Here is a 20,088-nt window from a genome sequence, read left to right as displayed (position 1 = left end):
CTGACTGACAGGACAATCCACTCAATCAAAAGACCTAATTGTGTGTCAATTGATTCTGTAATTACAATTGGCAGCCTAGCTACTTCTGCTTCATTGATTCATCATCTGTGAAGAGCAAATAGTTAATGGCGTGATATGGTTTTAGCATAAAAGAGGTCAAACGTGGGGTCAGAGATGTTTAGGAGGCCTTCACACCGGCAGGAGGAACGTGATCGGGTTTGTAAAGTATAGTTTTTTAAATTAAAACAAAACCATCTAAATCATGTTCATTTAGATTTCTTATGACAGAGCTACACAGTTTAGGACGCTAAACAGTAGCAATCAAAGGCTACCCGGGATGCCACATTTTTTATTTTAATAAATTAGTAATAAAAAGTCAGATATCATCAGTAAAATGTAATATTAGAAACTATCAGCATAAATTTTTACCCTTTAAATGACAATTTTTACGTACCTTGCACATATTAGGTAGCCAAGAACCTAGAACAGCTGTGGCCAGTACTGCGGCTGGCCAATCACAGCGCGTTTATTTAGAAAAACAAGGACTTATTTTATGTTTTTTAGTTATTTAGTTTTTCCACGATGTAATGGTGGACGGTCCCGTTGGCTGACATCTGCAGCGGTCCAATGACAGCGCTCTATTGGTCTGGTCGGCCAATCATAGTACTGTTGGTGGGCAGGATGTTGACTTTGGACTATATTGACTTTATTCACACATATATAATAATATATTATTTTAAAATATATAATACAACATATTTAATATAATATAGGCTATTTTTGCCGGACCTACCCAGCATTTGTTTCCATTACTCTGGTCCAGCCTAAAGGGATCGATTTCCAGGCTAGGGTGTGTTCTTCTTGGAAATGACCTGGCAGAGTCGCTGGGCGCGACTTGTGGGTAACTCGTACTGACTGATTGGCGACATCTGCTGATGTCATTTCCTACCGAGTTACAAACTACCAGTAAGATTGGAAGTTGCCGGTGAAGAGGAACGAAAGGAAAAGAAACCGAGCAGCAACATCTCTGCCGAACCCCGCCAAGAATGCTGGAATCCACAGCTCTTCGGTGTCTAGAGCACCGTGAAAACAGGTCGCTCTTCTGGTTACTGAACACCACATCTCCCTGCTCACCCAGTCATGAAATCGTGGCGTTCTTTGACACAATAAAAGTTTTTGTGTAATTAATATCTGTGGCAACTTTTGGCGCTGACCAGTGACGAAACGGTCGCGATGTGATGACATCTCAGCAAAACTAAAACAGGGATGGTTTTATTTTGGAGACACAACGGCTGAGCGGACTGTGATTTTATGATGGGGACCACACATAATTGGTACTGGTGATGTCGGTAATAGAAATTCAGAGTTCGACTGCATGGGTTTGTTGGTAAAAAGCAGATATCGAACATCCTGACAGAAAATGCCTTACATCTGTAGAATTATTCATCCTGACAGATAACAAAAATGCATTTTAGAGCTAAAAACACCTGGATGTGTGACAACTCCCGCCTGTATTTTAATACCCAGCAGATAAAGAGATGGAGTATAAATATATGCCTTCAGCCTACAGCTACATTAGGAATGCACAGACAACCAGAACATAAGGCTACTACTAAACCCCCGACTCGTGCTGCTTTATTATTTATGTGCAGGCTATGAGCTGAAGCAGCAGGGCCGGGTCACAAAGAGCAGGTGGCCTCCTTCTCCTTGACAAGCAGCCACTATCAACACAGCTCTCAGAGCCAGAGAGGAAAACTAGCAGGGATGGGTGTAAAAGCTGTTTCAAAGACCTTCAGAATCCCACTTTCAGCACTCTCTCTCCCCCATGTCATCATTGTACTCGCCCTCCCTCTGTTCCCTTCAGAGGGGAGAGGAAGAAAGGAGGGGAATGGCATACTTGACCTTAATCTGCCCAGTAGTGAATTTCAGAGTGATGACATGCTACCTCAGAGTTAAAGGGCAATTGTTTCCTTTCTACCTCATCTCAGAGCCAATTTACAGACGACAGGAACTTTTTTCCTCTACAAAAGCTGTGAACAGCTTCTCCAGCACCGTTTTTAGTTCCTTCAGTTGGAGCTTCTGTCCCGTTTAATTCCGAATATAAAACTGAAATGACTTAACAATATTTGCTTTAAATATAAGCCACATTGAAGAATGTTGTTAAATTTCCAGAAAATCTGCATACAAACCAGAACGGTGAATGTGGTTCTTTTTCCTTATCAAAAACAAGAGAGAGACAGTTTATCCAATCTCAGCGTGGGGCTTTATTTGTACAATTCAGCAATACATCACCAACACTTCATGGGGACAGCCTTCAGCCTCGAACTAAATGCCTCGGCTGGAAACCTGCTGCAAAAGCCCTCTCTCCTACACCACGCAGCATCGGTTATACTCTTCTGGCCCCCACCCTCATGATTTCGGGAAATGATGGGATGGCTGTTTTATTACCCAATATGGTCAAAGTAAGCCAATACTTACTGGAAGTTACATAAGCTGGACTGAACAACATGTTGTTGAGCACGTACGCAGCAGCTGGACAATCAAGATGTTAAAAGTGCACGTACACAGGATGCTGGGCTGATCAACATCTTGTCAAAATGCACGTACACAGAACACTGCTTTTTGGCTCCTACATGAGTACTGGGTAGACCGGCCCAAAGAGCATGGAGGCAAGTGCAACAGATGAAAGAGAAATCTGTTTAAAATCTCCACCTTAATGTAAGATGACAGGTTTTAGAAAAATCTAAAGAAAATTGTACAAAACTGTTTTAATTTATATATATATATATATTTAACTAAAACAAAATTTCTTATCTTGTTTTAGGTTCCTGTATTTTAATTTTTTTTTTCTTTTGCTGCCGCTGGGGTCCATCCTCCGTGGTCGTGGTGTTGAGTTTCATCTTTATGCTGATGACTGCCAGATCTACTCACCATGTCCTGGGAATGGTGCCTCTGTTACGACTGTGAGCTGTGACCTTTCCTGCATGTTTTAGATCATGAACGGCTGATTTGTTTAATTTAGCGTTGAATCACTCCTGTAGACACTTAGGAAGGCTGGGAGACATTCCAACTGTTTAAAATGTTAAAAAGAAGAAACCACAGCGAGGAGATTTTGCTTTCAATTTTACAAACAGACACTAGGGGGTGCTGAAAGCAAGCCAAAACTGCCCAGTTCCCCAATTTTTGTGTGTTTATGCTTTAGCCACATCGATTTTAAGTTTGCATGGAAATTTTTGTTTATGTTTTCTTGGTCTTTTATTTTCATTGAAACTTCCTGGGGTGGACCTACTTGTAAAGATGCTTCATCTCAAGTGGTTGGTCCTCCTTAAAGATAAGTGAATAAATAAATATATTTGAAGTTTTCAGTGAGAACATAATAAATCTAAACTGTCAAACTAAATGCATCCCTGCCAGTCTGATTCATGCACCAATAATTCAACTGCATCATCTCAGAAAAGATCCCACGTTTGACTTGAGAGCTCATCAGAGCCGACCCAAGACGACTGCTTAGGGCCTCCAAGATCCCTGGAAGGCATGAGAGAAAAATAATGTTTTAATAACTTTAAAGGGGAACTGGGCAGTTTTGGCTTGCTTTCAGCACCCCCTAGTGTCTGTTTGTAAAATTGAAAGCAAAATCTCCTCGCTGTGGTTTCTTCTTTTTAACATTTTAAACAGTTGGAATGTCTCCCAGTCTTCCTAAGTGTCTACAGGAGTGATTCAACACTAAATTAAACAAATCAGCCGTTCATGATCCAAAACATGCAGGAAAGGTCACAGCTCACAGTCGTAACAGTGGCACCATTCCCAGGACATGGTGAGTAGATCTGGCAGTCATCAGCATGAAGATGAAACTCAACACCATGACCACGGAAGATGGACCCCAGCGGCAGCAAAAAAAAAAAGGCAAATAAGGAGTGGACCAAGAGTTAAGCCCTGCAAACCATCCTTAATCCATTTTCTCTCAGCAATCCCACAGGCACGCCTGCAGGCCCGAGTGGCGTCAGAGAGCTACGGCTCCCTCTTAAACATAGGCTTCCTAATTTTAAGAGGAGCGACCGTCTGCAAAGCAAACCTAAATGTTGCAAAAACACCTCAGTGTTACCCAGCTCTAAGTTCAAAATCTCAGTCGACTAGATTGATCAATCTCAATCTAGTCTCAATTGATTAGACATGAAAACCTTACTTTCTTACATAGTGTCACTGGGTTTTATTCTGCAGAGACTGCACGTTTCACACATTTGCAGATGTTACTTTCAAATAGTTGCATTAACAAATCACTCTTAAATAACACCAAATAACAAATGCACACATGGTGTAGTTTAGAAATGATGCCTGTTGCTGTTGGGGTGGGGGTCAAGCTCTGGGGTGGGCACACGGACCCTCAGAACGCTCATTTTCTTCGACTGACTGTGTTGCACAAAGTTGGCTGAATGGAATTTATGAAGGAGATAATTCTGAATAAAATTATAAGTTCATAGAAATCCTGTTTATTTGGGAGTCAGAGTGTCGTCTTTTAAACATTTTCGTCGTGTTCATTTATGGTTTTCTATCCGAGGTACAAAAATCGGCTAACCTCAGAGCCTTCAGAATAAAAGCCTCTTCGGCATCTAGCTGCACCAATGAGCATACGTCAGCACTGTGCACACTCCATTTCAAACTAAAACAAAGCATCCTCACACCGTTGACTCAAAAAAATGGTCCGACTCTTCTGAAAAGTAACAAAATCCTCTGTGACGTTTCCGAGAGCTCATTCAGAGGAGTCAGAAAGTGATGCATGTTTAACAAAGTTTGAAGTCTTTCACAGAGCCAGCCAGCTCCGTGAATTAATCATTCGGTCTGAAGTTATTCACGTATTTGTTAGCAGGAAATTTTCTGTACGTGTCCCTGAGAGCAAGACTTTAATAATTCTGAATTTTTAAACTTTGCTGTTTGGCTTTATTCTGGAAACCGCTGCACTGCGCTGTAATTGGTTCTTCTGGTGTTGAGTAATCATGATGGTGGTGTTGAAGGGATGTCTGGGTGATGGGGCTCTGGTGGGAGTGACCTCTGACCCCACAAACTAGTTTATTCCACCTTTTCCAACCTTCTGGATTTGTTTGAGATTCTCTCCATCTTTAAATGACTCACTAGGCGACTCGTACATCGTTGCCCCTGAAAGAGTCTCGTTGCTCGCAGGTCACTATGCCAACCGCAGCAGGCAGAGTCGATCTCAGCGGGGAGGCACTTAATCCACCAGGCCAGAGTGTTAATTACTCACACATCCACGGGGCTCCAAAGTGAAGCAGGGTTGGCAGATCTTGATGATGGTCCTTGAAAGGAAGTGATGACGCAAACGTGTGCACAGGCATTGTTTCGACTTGGCACAAACTTGGATGCAAAAAGTCAAACAAATAAAAGAACAAGACGGATGATAGATAAATAAACATGCACGACAAAGCCAGGTACAAGGTGCACGGTCGCCTGCTTCTCATGGATTCCCCGTAGGTCAGGTGGTTGGTGACAAACCACCGGATGGAGAAACACCAACTGTCCAGCAGTACGGGTCTCGATGGGCACAAACGTGGAAAACACACACAGAGAAGTGTCTGAAGAGGCGTAGCGGGCCTCGGCCACAGCTGCTCTCCCCCGCCTCGGGAGGAATTGCTTCTATTTGGCCTGTCACTTTTGCCAGGGCCACTGTGGCTTCTCTCATTTGTCAGAGAGCGGGGGCGATCGTCTGGCACTCGTGGCTAATCTGCTGCCACAGGCGAGAGGAGGCACTCAGGCTCTCGCCTCTCATATCCAGACTCTGGTTCACAAGGGTCTGTTTTTACCAGTCTCAGTCGCTGGACTGTGGACATCAGAAAGAAGCTCTTCATCAAGGTCAAGCAAGCGATGACTCATAAGATGTTTTCTTTTACAAGCAATTAGATCTCTGGTCAAAAGTGAAAACTAATAAATCTCAATGAGTGAGGTCTCAGCTTCATTTCTATACACGAGCGTCCAAGTCTCAAACATAAAACCCTCCATCTTCGTGTCTGGACGTATAGGAGTCCTTGGTTCTGTTTATTTCAGGATAATTATGGCCCAACATCCCAGCATTACTGCCTGGTAACACGCTTCAGCTTCAAAGGAACGGAGCGGTCCAATTAAAGAACTGTCACATGTGGCTTTGAGGGGAACCGCGGCCAACACGCTGTGCCAAAACCGATCCTATCATTAGAGGCTGCCGTCACTTTGAGGTGCCGATGCTTTAAAGTCACTCCCCCAAAATCAGATTCCTCCTCAGTCAACAGGTGATGGCTCTGGTAACTGTCAATATCCAGCTACATGTGAGATAAAGGTGAAAACGCTTTCCTGCAATCAAAAAGACGCGTTTCTAGTCAATTCCGGCATAGAGCCGATTCATGACAAGAGTTGTCTCAATGCACTTAACGTTCCAATACAGTTCAGTTCAATATGCCAAGTAGCTAAAGGTCTCCTATGTAAGGAACCCAGCAGATTGCATCGAGTCACTGACTTGGGTCAGGGACTTAACAGCAATCCTCATACTAAGCAAGCATGTAGCGACAGCAGAGAGGAAAACGCCCCTTTAACAGTTTGATTATAAAACCTAAAAAGGCGGTGCCATGTTTACAGGTTTCTTTATGTTCGCTTTTTGTCACTCGTGCAGTTTTTGCAAAAAAATATTCCTTCCTCTGGATCTTTACACATTTTGACACCTCAAGTACAAACATAATGGTTTTGTGGAGATTTTCTGTGATGGATCAAGACAGAGTAGTGCAACATTGTGAAGTGGAATGAAATTGATACATGTTTTTCAAAAACGTAAGCAAATAAAACTGAAAAGTCTGGCGTGCATTAGTATTCAGACTTCACTGAACAAGCAGCATCATGAAGAACAAGGAACTCACAAGACAGGTCAGGGATGAAGCTGTAGGTAAGTTTAACACAAGGTTGTGTTATAATTAAATATCCCAAGCTTTCAACATGTATATTGCAACTTCAAACCTACCAAGATGGCCGTCCACCTAAACTGGCAGACGGAGCTCTGGACGGAGAAGTTTCCAAGAGTATGTAAGTACGTAAATTATATTTATATAGCACTCAAACAAAAAATCACTAAGTGCTTCATCATATTACAGGGATGCTTTTCTTCAGCGGGGACATGGAGGCAGGTCAGAGCTTTTGGGAAGATGGAACTAAATCCAGAGCAATCCTGCAAAGCAGATTAACGTTCCAGCAAGACAATGACCCTAAAAACACAGCAAGAGCTATGATGAAATATTTTAGATAAAAAATATTCATGTGTTAGAAAGAACCAGTCAGGGTCCAGACCTTAAACCCCACTGAGCCTCTGGAGCAAGGCGGACGTTGTCCATCAATCTACTGTAGATGTGCAAAGCTGGTAGAGAGACACCACAAACGATTTGTAGCAGTAACTGGAGTCAACGCTGGCTGGACTGATGAAGAGGGGGGGGGGGGGGGGGGGGGGGGGGGGGGGGGGGGGGGGGCTAAATACAAATGCACACCAAACTTTTCCCTTTTGCTTCAAGCTTTGAAAACTATGCTTCACTTTCATTCCACTTCACAATTATGAGCTACTTCGTGTTGGTCCATCACAGAAAATCTCAAAAAAGCATTTAGGTTTGTTCGTAAGGTGTCAAAATATGTAGAGGTTCAAGGAGTATGACTACGGGAACTTACTAATTCATGAAGAGGAGGGGAAAGTGGGGTAAAATACAGATAAAGGACTTTCTTGACCAAAACGAGAGACTTGACAGGCATGATCTAGAATCTTCTGGTGCTGAGCCATAGCTGAAAGCCACGAAACTCTCAGAACAGTAGTGAGAAAGTCACTTGTATGCTTAGAAAATGGGCTGCAGTACCCCAGGTTGACCACAGGATGTCATTCTGACATAATGTAGCTTTAAGCATTTTTAAAAAGTTAGAAGTGTGTGTGTGTGTGTGTGTGTGTGTGTGTGTGTGTGTGTGTGTGTGTGTGTGTGTGTGTGTGTGTGTGTGTGTGTGTGTGTGTATGTGTGTGTATGTGTGTGTGTGTGTGTGTGTGTGTATGTGTATGTGTATGTGTGTGTGTGTGTTGTACTGTTTTCATAGCATTTTCGTGACTTACGAATCCAAAGACACACAAATCTGAGTCCACGGCTCAGACAACCATCTTTCTTTTCCCATTGTTACAATATTTTCTTTTTACATTTAAACACAAAACAAATTTTCCTCTAAGAAAAATGTCTGAACTGGCACAAATATACTGAAAGATCAAGAAATCCTGCAGCTTGTATTCACCGATCAAAGCTTCCTTTGAAACATCTTCTGACTGACGCTCAAAACTTTATAAGCGTTTCTGACAAACCTGATGCGATCCTGAGTTTAATTATTTCTTAATATTGACATTTCTAATCAAGCAACATAATTAGAAAGCCAGTGGCAATCAGTTTCCACGGCCGCAGAAAAATTAATAGAAAAGTTATTAATGAATACTCCTGTTTTTAATTGCCGGTGCCCATATTTATAATTGCTGCTGCATCCTCAGTGAAATGACATGATGACAAACACAAGTGTCATGTCAGCGCTTTCCTCCTTCATCTGGCACCTCAATCAGAGCTAATCCATTTCACCTAGCTCATGAACACTGAAACAAATTAAATTCCCCATTTCATTTTCAGCCTTCATTAATGCATCTTGTTTCCAAGGTTACAATCATTCAGCAACAGTGGAACAAACTAATTCAAAGAAGCTTTGATATGTGGTTTTATTTTTTCGTGGCTGGAGCTTATTCTGGGAAAAACAAATCAGAACAGAGTTTTAATCCTCCGGACATGTTTATCACCAAACAAAGCTCCGAACAAACGTTTTCATGTTCGAATTTAGAGGCTTACTCCGACAGAATTATGCTCCTGATTTAAACTTTGCCATACCGGCGTTCAGAATTCTTCATCCACATGCAGACAGGAAACAGCGTGAGCTTTAAATTCTCGTTGTTATTATGTTTGGAGCATTTCCCCCAGCAGGGAGACGTGCACATGCAGACACAATGACCCTGTTTTCCCGCCACGCCGGCGGTGGAATGAAGCTTAAATGTTGCATAAAGACACTGTTAGCCAAACCAGAACAAGCTGCAATCAAACAAATGTCACGTTTTCAGAATGCTTTTAGGCTTTCTTCTTAGCCAGCATGCAAAAAAAAAAAAAAGAGCCAGAAGGAACGTGGAGCTGGAGGTGATGAGACCGGCCTCTTTCGCATGCAAATCATATCTGAGTTTCTCATTAGCATAAATGCATGAGCAACTTTAAATGCTTTTAATTTTCAATCTCGCCAAGCAGAGGAGTAATTTGTCACTGTCAACACGGGAGACTAAAACGGGGGAGGGTTGGGGGGGACCAAAGGGAGCCGAGGACGCCATGCTAAACTGGAATCACAGAAAATTTCTGATTTACTAATTGACAAATGTGGAGCTCAGTTGGGTTGCCTTGGAGGTGTAAATAATTCTGTGTACGTTCAAAATGGCACAAAAATTAAAAAGTGTGGGGTGGATACGGAAAAGCACATTACACCCCCCCCTACCCCCCAGGCCAGACTTTTCTCTGCTGATTCTAATTTGCAGCCTTTTTACTTTGCATTTGACTCCGTTTCTGTAAAAGTGTGGCGCTTCGGCGCATCATCACACACAATCAACCAGTAACTATAAACAAAACCTTCTTTATATCCATTTACCAAAATAAAGCTCATCCGAAAATCATTTCCTTTTTTAAGAATCATTCTTTAAGGACGATCGACTGAACTCTAAAACTAATGATGCGTTGTTATTTTAAACAAAGCTGTTCAGATTCAGATGGACCTTATTAGCTACATTTAGCTGCAGGTGAAAACGGGGGGGGGGGGGGTGGAATTAACGAGCTCCCCCTTTTAAATGACTCAGACTAATTAAGCAAACATAATTAGTATTCCATCAGAAAACCAGACAGCAGAGATGAGCTCTTACCTCCACCACTGAAGACGTGTAGAAGGAAGGATGTCTGTCCTCATCACGGCCAACCGCAGCTCGGCAGAAACGCAAGAATCAGACCTGCTTTTGGGTTCAAGACCTAAAAAATAAATTACAATTCAAGTTTTATTATAATAAATGCAGTTTTATGTTCTAATGTGACTCAAGGCTTCAGCTAATAAAGGGAAGACAAATGACTTGAAAAATACATCATTCTCTATAACTTCAGTTTTTAGGGTAGCGTACTTTTAATACTGGTTCATGTTTCTGTCTTAATAAGAAAACCTGCCTGTTTGACAATAATAAGCTATATTTTGATGCCTTATTTTGGCATTTATTGGTCTGCAAAATGACCTCATTTTACATTTTGACTCATATGTACACTGTAATAAATTGAAGGCCAGAATAACTTAAAAACGAAAGTTCAACAGCTGCCTTAAAAACTTGAGTCATGTCAACTTAAATGAACACTTTCTTTCAACTCTATGCCTAGCTGTACAAATATCATAAATAATAACTATGCTTTGTTTGAAAACTATATTGTTGAGTAGAAACAACAAATCTTGTTAGATTACAAAGTGGAAAAATCATTTTGTCTTGTTAAACATACACACAATTCTACATTATGTTAACTTATAAATTTGAGTTACCCCCAAATTCCACTACCTCCGCTCCGCTCCGACACGAACGCCGGAGCAAAATCGGTCCCGTTGTAGTCAATCAGAGCAATTCCACTACTGCGGCCGTGCTCCGGCAGTGCGGCGCCGTGCGCCGCCCTCTGTTCCGGCATCCGGCAAAAATAGGATCGATCCTATTTTTGCCGGACGCCGGAGCACCTCCGCAGTAAATTGACAGAAATCACAACCGCCCAACAGGAAAAGGAGCAAGCACAAGTTCCGTTTTTCACAATAAATCGATAAACAAAAGGCGTTTTTTGTTTCATATGCACAGGTTTAACAACTTTTAACAACTATCAATGGCAGATGAAGTTTAAATGCACAAAAGTAAGCCACAAATACAGTTTCTACTATCAAAGTAGTCACACTTTGTTGATCCAAACACTGCTGATCTCTCAACACAAATGATGGGCAGATTAAACAGCTCATGCCGATGCTTCTCCCACACAACGGGAGTTTGGATCTAACTTCCGCGTTTATTGCTCGGACTGTATCGCAAGATCTCGAAAATCCCGCGCATGCTTGTTTGCCCACCTCAGGTCTCCGCACCGGAGCGGAGCCGTTGTAGAGCGGGTACCAGTAAAAATCGAGTTCGGAAGCGAGCGGCTGCGGAAGGCGGGGGCGGACCGGAGTGGAGCGGAGGTAGTGGAATTTGGAGGTTAGACATGCATGGTTGTCCATTCAAATTAAACGTTTTTGTTAACTGAACAAATGGATGAATTGTTTGAACTCGTGTTATCAAAATGGCAGCAAAACGGTGAAGCAGGAAGCTAACAACACTGAATAACGCTGGCTGACTCACGCCTCATACACAACATAACGAGCTGGGTCTTGAGCATTTAGCGAGAACTACAACTTTATTTAGTGCAGTGGAGTGAAACGGCACAGTGGTCTTATTCCTACAACCACCCTCCTCACTTTCAGTGCCAACATGACAACAACAACAAATAACTCCACCTTTTGAACACTAAACAAAGCAAAAAATAAGAACACAACCGCCCACAATAAATGTGAAGCAACACCTCAAATTAGAACAAAATAACTAAGAACATGACTACCAACAATGCACCTCACCCACTGCAGCATTCACAGTGGGCGAGGTCATTTTTTAATCAATAAATTGCAGTTTTAACGCACGAGAATGAGGAAAATATAATCATTTGTTGAAATAACAAGCAATTTTAAGTTTTCACTATCAAAACACACAAAACTGAGTTTAACAACTAAAACTTAACAGGGAGACTTAGGTGAAATAGGAAAAATAAATTCAAACAACTTTTTGAGGCTGTCCTTTTTTTATAGTGTAGAAAATGTTTTACTCCTCCTCTATCCGGTATCTGGTTCTCGACCGGAAAAGGGTGGCTTGCCACCTCCGGGTCGGGGGAGAGGTCCTACCTCAAGTGGAGGAGTTTAAGTATCTCGGGGTCTTGTTCACGAGTGAGGGTAGGAGGGATCGGGAGATCGACAGGCGGATTGGTTCGGCGTCTGCAGTGATGCGGACGCTGAGCCGATCTGTCGTGGGGAAGAGGGAGCTGAGCCAGAAAGCCAGGCTCTCGATTTACCGGTCGATCTACGTCCCAATCCTCACCTATGGTCATGAGCTTTGGGTAATGACCGAAACAACGAGATCGCGGATACAAGCGGCCGAAATGAGTTTCCTCCGTAGGGTGGCCGGGCTCAGCCTTAGAGATAGGGTGAGGAGCTCGGACATTCGGGAGGGACTCGGAGTAGAACCGCTGCTCCTCCGGATCGAAAGGAGCCAGTTGAGGTGGTTTGGGCATCTGGTCAGGATGCCTCCTGGACGCCTCCCCGGGGAGGTGTTTCGGGCATGTCCTGCCGGCAGAAGGCCCCCGGGTCGACCCAGGACACGTTGGAGAAGTTACATCTCCAATCTGGTCCGGGAACGCCTTGGGGTCCTGCCGGAGGAGCTGGTGGACAAGGCCGGGGAGAGGACGGCCTGGAGCTCCCTAGTTGGGATGCTGCCCCCGCGACCCGGACCCGGATAAGCGGAGGAAGACGACGACGACGACGACGAGAAAATGTTTTAAGGCAACTGGGAGTGACGTCGCTCTGCAAGTCTGGAAGTCACATTAACAAATAAACGGTGCACTTCTTTTCCCATTCATTTGGTGCATGATTTAATACAAGATCATATATGTGGGACAGCAGTAGCTCAGGAGGTAGAGCGGGTTATAGGAAGGTTGTAGGTTATATCCCGGCTCTAACCAGAGGATGCTGCTGTTGTGTCCTTGGGCAAGACACTTACTGGTGGCACTGGCGCATGGCCGGCCCTGCCTCAGGGCAGCTGTGGCTATATTAAAGCTCATCACTAGTTTGTGAATGAATGGGTGAATGACTGATTGTGTTGGAAAGCACCTCGGGGGGTTGTAGAACCCCAAGAAGGTATTTTTCAAATACAGGCCACTTACCAGAAGTTCTTAACATGGAAAATGTTACTTTTTATTCTAACTTTCCCATATTTTATATATTTTTTCTAGTTTAGATCGTTTGTTCCTGCTTTGTTTCGATAAGAACTAAAATGTGCTTTTCTAAATAGTTGACTTGACCATCAAAAGCCATTTATAACTGATTTGTCCGCTCATTTCTCTTAAAGAAGTGTCTAAACAGGCTAAACTACCCATCACTGCTTTGGGAACTCTATTCCCTTAATGCAAAATCTGAACCAGAAAACTGCTAAAAACTAGTTTCCTGTCGCTACAAGAGCTTGAACGCGCATGAAGCAGCCTGCTCGACCCGAGCAGCTCTCTTTTTCTGTGATTTTACAGAAAAACAGGCAATCACAGTAAAAATGCCAGGGCTCATTCTACAGGACCAGGGCATTGCAGGAGAATGTATGAAGAAGACATTTATTATTTCTATACATGTTTTGGCTGTCAAACTTCCATAATGTCCCTTTAAAGATTTGAGAAAACACAATTTAGATATAATAATGAAGATTTTCATAAGAAACCTTTGAAACTTTGCCATTATTTTCTATTATTACCTTAAACCAGTAGCCCTGTGCTCTCCTGCTGCACCACACCTGGTCCGAATGATGCGACTGTGTGGCTGTGAGGTAATTAGATAATTAAACTCAGGTGTGTTAGAAATCTGAGCTGCTTCAGTCCAGTCAACGTTTGTTTTTATGTTTGATCCACCACGAGCTCCTCAACCATCTTTGATAACTTTCCTAGTAGAAAAATCCACTGAGCAGACGGTGACCTTTAGATGAACCGCTTCGTAGGTCATGTCAATCAGCCGCGCTCCATGGCAACAGCCGACTTGTGTCAGAAACATCACTGAGAAGAGTCAGGACCAAAATCAAATTTAATAATTACAGTTTCTGCTATTTAGTTGTTTTATAAAAATAATTGAAGAATAATTATCAGATTTTTTTTCATATAGTCAGAAAATGACATTTTTCTTATAAACTAGATCAGATCATTTGTTTTTGCAACATTGGAAGGATTTATATTTTAAAGAGTGAGCAACACGAGAATCAACCTGCATGAATGATTATTTTTGTTTTCTCTGTGTTTTCCTATAGATTCCAATCTCCGGGGTCAGGGGGGCTGCCAGAGATTTTGGGCCCCATGAAAAAATATCAAGTTGGGCCCCCATGGGGGCTCGTCCGTAGCTGGAGCTGGGGTTCCACCCTCCCAGAGTCGAAGGGAGAAAAAAATATAATATATATACTTTATATTAGTGTTTCAGTTTTGCTTAATGATGTAGGTCTACATGCATTCCTACTTATTTACATATCATTTTCACCAGCGGTCTCATTAAACAGTGAATTTCCTTCAACAGAAATAGCAATATCACTGCTGGAAAAAGCAGGAAATACACTTGCTGAAAGGTAGAGCCCTGCACTGAAGCCCTAGGCCCTCGGGCCGGGCTTCGGGCCAACGACTGTGTAATTACCTCGGACACGGGCCGGGCCGGGCGCCTTTATTTTTAATCGAATTCATTAAAAAAAATTGAAACACTTAAACCAGGGGTCGGCAACCTGTTACCATCAAAGAGCCATTATTACCCATTTCCCACAGTAAAGAAAACACTGGGAGCCACAGCAGCCGCGGCGTTGTGGGCGGGGCCTACCCCCAGACAGCAGAGAGCTGCTCTCAACAGGTGACAGCAGCCGGTACCGGTCGCTCGTGTACGTCAAAGATATCTTTCATAAGAAGATGATCAATAAGGCGATTTATATAAAGTGGATCCAGAAGTTGTAGCCCGTCTCTGCCTACAATATTTTGATATTTTTCACCCTGTTGGTGGTTTTACTGAGCAGGTGCCACTTTTGTCATACGTTTCTGTTTAAAACATGTTTAGACTGTTCAGAATACAAATCCAGGCTCTGTCACGTTTGATTGTTGTAATTAAACTTTGTAGGTGGGGAAGGTCAGAAAAGGATCCGATCAATTTGTTTTTCCCTCATTTACAGAGACGGAGATAACGGCGCAGTGCGCCTGGCTCTGGTGTTAATCAAGTTTAATTTAATCTATTTTCACAAGAAAACAGAACAGTTAAAAGCAGGGCTTGTGTTGACCGGACAGTTCCCATATTTGACCGTTTATTTTGACGGAGAAAGAATAGAAAGAATTACCCCGACGCGTGCAGCCGAACTGACATTTTATTCTACGCACATCGCAGATGTAGCTAAATCACTCAAGAAAAGATTCCCATCTGAACATCTGAGCTGGACACTGCTCAGCGCAGCTCGCTGTCAGTGTGCACTACATAAGGTGCACAATGAGCTGAAGATGTGGAGAGGGGCTTGGAGCGCGTCGCAGAACCAGAGCGCATGCGGGAAGATTCCTCCGACTGAACCTTGCTTTAGTAAATCCTTACTTTGGTTAAATAAATCAGTTGTTGAACCCCCACTCCTCTGTTTGGTCTCCTTTCTTATTACAGCCCACCACTTCCAGTCTGGATTGTAACAATATGCAGACATATTTCTGAGTATCTCCTCCTTTGGTAAACAGATCCTCACTGAGCCAAGTACTGTGAACAAATAGTTTCTCCATGATATTATCCAGCAAGGTCCCGTTTTTGTCAAAACAAGGGTGAGGTAATGAAAAAATAGAAATATTTCATTAAATTAACATCTAAATTATTTATATGCATCATTAAAATAAAAACAACACGTTTTGAAATATATAAAGTGCACCAAACTTGACTCAGTCCATTCAACAATTCTAAATGGACAATTATGTAACTCATCAATTAATTATTTGAAAGGATAATTTGTCAAAATGCTGAAAAAAATAAACAATACATTAATGAGGCAAGAACTTTTTAAACTTGAACATACCTACACCCACAAGTCTATTTTTACCTGGAGTCTCCTCTCAAGAGTGGCTGAAGTAATATTACAACTTTGACAGAATACATATTCTTTCTCTCACTCTCTCTCTGGAAGCCCCTCTCTAAGAGCCTTTGCAGTGTATTAGTGACTCATATATTGTACAACCACAGTCATAAAGTTTTCAATCAGTAGTTTTATTTCAGTATGTATTTTTCCAGTATCACAAAAAATATAATTTTATATGGTTAAAACCATCTAGCTTATGTGCACTTTTTAAAACACTGCCCAGCAAACATTCGGACGTTTAATGACAGTTGAACGGTCACAACTGTAAAATAATATCACAGGAATTAGGAAAAAATAACATGACATTTACTCTATTTTCCTTGCCCTGACTCAAACCTGGCTCCTCCGGGGGAGAGTCACCCACTCTACCAGCTGAGCTATGACAACAACTACTGAATATCAGATTTTTTTATATATATATAGCTTCCATCATTTTGGTCCGACAGGAAGCCAATGGGCCAATGAGGTAGAGGGTAAAGTGCGGGCAAAACTAACCAATCAGAGGACAAAGGAGATCTGCCACAGGCCACGCCTCCAGAGTGCCAAAACCCCTCGACAGCTGAACGAGCGGAGTCAGAAACCGAGCTCGCAGAGAGGCTGCCGAGCGCGCAGAGAGGCTGCCGCGCACGCACGTTTTCCTCTGCCGTGTGCTCGTTGGCAACGCGCGCATGCAGGTTTGTCACTTGTGCACATCCTTGTGCGCTCACAGACACGGTTTGCTCCCTCTCAGTGCACAAAAGACCTCTCGCCATGTACAGGTGCTGGCCAGTAAATTAGAATATCATCAAAAGGTTGAAAATATTTCAGTAATTCCATTCAAAACGTGAAACTTGTACATTATATTCATGCAATGCACACAGACCAATGTATTTCCAATGTTCATTACATTTAAATTTGATATTCATAAGTGACAACTAATGAAAACTCCAAATTTGGTATCTCAAAAAATTAGATGATATTCTAATTTACTGGCCAGCACCTGTATATTTTCACTCGCGAGTCCCGTTCACACGCGCGATGTGGACCCAATCCACGTGCACGGGTTGTGGCATGGGTCTGACGCCATACTCGCCGTTCTGCCTGTGCAGAACAAACATTCAACATTAAATTTTTTTGATCAAATGCTGTGAAAGAGCAAGTCACCCTCCTATCAGAGGATTTCTCCATCCACACTCCCGGTTTGATTTAAATTTTGAAATTTTAAAATGACATTCACAATAACTCATTGCTTTCTAGAGTTAAGAATTGGGTTTCTATACCAACAGGTCATCCCTCACTCATTCTGCAAAGCAAACTTTGGTCAAAATCACAATCCCTCCCATCTTAGAGTACAATGAAATCATTTATAGGATTGCGTTCAAGAGACTAAGAATTATAAGTACCAAGTAATCAAATATCAAGTCATAGTATTTACCCAAAATTTCTGGTGATCCAAACGCCAGCAGTTGTTGTTCCACATCTTGGATGGAGCTAGAAATATCGTGATCCTCAACTACTCTGTAGACAAAAAAAAAAAAAGAGGCACAGGGTTTGAGGTCATACTTGTGTTAAAGGACAGGTGGGTAAAAGTGGGTGATACCTTTTTTCTTCTTAAAGAGCTTCTAATGCGACAAAGTCACCCATGCCTCAAATATGTTTTCCTGCAAATAGACAAAAAACATTTTTACTTTAATATTTTACTGCTCATCAGTTGAGAACCAATACCTTATTCAATTTATTTAAGTTTAACATTTGGTGCAACTGAGTTGAAATGCAAGCATAGATTAATCTAAGTTTAAAGTTAAACATTGGTTGTGCACTCCAGGCGTTTAAACGAAATAGCTCCAGCAAATTGCAAGTTGGAGAAACAAAATAGAAACTGGTTTTAAAAAGTTTTTACACGTGCAGTTAGACTTCCAGTCATGTTTGTGAGAAAAATGTATTTTTTATTTATTTCTTTATATTTGCCAGACCAAGTGATGGCAGCAATGGAAGTCCTTTTAGCTTAATCCAGAGAAAAATATGGATTGTAATGCCGGCTCTGACACAGGAAACTTTAAATGTGGCTGTCAGGAACTGATCATGATGGTCAGGCACTGATGATCAAATGACTCCGATCCTTTCTAGGGACAGAGGGCATGAATAAGTTTTGTTGCTCCGTCTGGTAGAAGAACACAATAGCGTTCTCATTTATCTGGCGTTGATTAGCAGGGTCTGCCAACGGACGCGCGTGAGCCTGGCGCGTCACTCCTGACTGCAATCAATGAGAAATGTGAAGATGGATTCCACCTGAGCTTCGTTCATGGAACAGCTCTCGAATTTTCTCACTAATTCAGCTGTGGGAATCCACGTTTGTTTTTCAGCTGAGGTTTTAATTCTTTTACACGTCATCAAAGGAAATTAGCCTCTTGTCAGTTACTCTTAACACAACCTGACCCATCATTTCATAAACAGCACGTTCAGTTAGACGCGTAGACTTCGTGACCACAGTTACTCACCATTATGAACCACTTCTGACGCGATGATGCAGACTTTTATAGAGCAGGAGGCAGGTGTGCTTCTAACTGACTAATTAGAAGCACACATGACTACGTGTTGTTTGTAGGAAACGGCTCTTTGAAGTGGCCGATCAGAGCCGGCTCCATCTCGGACGATCCGAATCGGAGTTTGTCTTTTTTTTTTTTAACCTCTCTCTCTCTCTTTCTCTCCGTGTTTAACCCCCAGAGACCCAGCCTGGACCCTGGACTGCCAAACTCGTCCTCTGTGTTTAATTCTGCACAGAGAAAGGGTCTGCAGCTCTGGGATGGTGGAATGTGTAAATAGGCCTATTTATCTGCTCATGACGTCATCCCGCCTGTGAGCCTGCTTTGGAAAGCATCATCTTGTTTTGGATGGGATAAATCAGGACTCAAATAAGTAAAGAGTTGGAAATATTGCCTCTGTGGTAATTAATGTGTGTAGATCATACATATTATACGGCATCACTGAAAAAAACGGATAAAAACACGTCAGAGTTGCAAGTGTGAAGTGTGGAATCATCACATCTCATTGGTCATTTTCAATAAAGTTGTAATTTCATGACATTTCTAACGTTACAACAGTGGGTCCAAGGGGTAGCAAGGTTTTGTCTGCACAATGCACTTAAGGACTTTTCCATTTGCACTTGTTTGATGGTGGAAATACAAGTATAACTACTTCTATTTTATCAGTTTGGAGTGTTTTTGATACATTTTCAATAGTGCGACAATTTTAACCTATTTTACACATTTTAATTTCAGAAGCTTCTGGAGACGCTGGAGCAGGAGATCACTGAGTTGAAGCAGCTCTCAGACACAGAGGATCACAACCCGTTTCTACACAACTACCCCTCAGTGGCTCTCCACACTCATTCATAAACAATAATCATCCTCTGATACTTTGTAGCCTTCTGCTTCATTAGATGTAAACATGCATGTTCCTCCTTTTCTTTCCTACATTTAGTTGAAATACTTTCTTTATATTTATATTACTGCCTTTTTTTTCCCAGACCAAGGACGCGCATCACTCCTGAGCACCTGCCAGCGCACCCACGAGTGCAGGCCAAGCTGCAGCTGTCTCCAGAGCTCTCTGCTGTGCCGGCCCCTGTTGAAGGGCAGTGTCATCTTTTCTTCTCGTTTAAAACTTTATTTCTGTTTCCTTCTGTATCAGTTGTGAAAAATCCCTTCAAAAATCAAAAGCTATTTTGTTTGTGAATTAATATTGTAAATGGATTGTCAACGTCATTCACTTAATTGTATATAAGTGGGCATCAACCCGGATGTGGAGGTGGCGTTGGCGTCCCACCCAGAGCCGGATTAACGCAAAGGCAAAGTAGGCACGTGCCTAGGGCCTGATTGGCTGGATGGGGCCCAGACAGAGGACCAAAATTAAAAATAAATTAAAAATAAAATGTACAAATGTCCTATGATAGAATTTGTAGACAGGACTCCTATCTACAATTTGTTTCAATATTTATTAATTAACTAAAAATAGTGACAATGTTTATCTTAACCATAGACCGTTTCATTGGCTACGTCACATTAAGGCGCCACCCAATT

At 42.2% G+C, this 20,088-nt stretch overlaps 1 protein-coding gene across 3 annotated transcripts in view; it reads right to left on the bottom strand.

Annotated features, from left to right (window-relative positions):
* LOC107392507 (AT-rich interactive domain-containing protein 1B) overlaps positions 1-20,088 on the bottom strand; it is a 299,430-nt gene that overhangs the window by 274,833 nt on the left and 4,509 nt on the right. For 2 of the 3 annotated variants that reach the window (XM_070546703.1, XM_054742136.2), the window contains exons 2-4: positions 17,613-17,673; positions 17,448-17,530; positions 9,983-10,085 (exon numbers count right to left, since the gene is read on the bottom strand). The gene's annotated coding sequence lies outside the window, so the exon portion shown is untranslated. Of the gene's footprint in view, positions 1-9,982; positions 10,086-17,447; positions 17,531-17,612; positions 17,674-18,510; positions 18,530-20,088 lie in introns of those variants that run through there. The other variant, XM_070546704.1, reaches the window with a different exon arrangement.

Source organism: Nothobranchius furzeri, chromosome 18, assembly GCF_043380555.1.
Source record: "Nothobranchius furzeri strain GRZ-AD chromosome 18, NfurGRZ-RIMD1, whole genome shotgun sequence".
NCBI classification, from domain to species: Eukaryota; Metazoa; Chordata; class Actinopteri; order Cyprinodontiformes; family Nothobranchiidae; genus Nothobranchius; species Nothobranchius furzeri.
The sequence above is the reverse complement of the archived record's forward strand: the minus strand, read 5'-3'. Positions and strand labels throughout refer to the sequence as shown.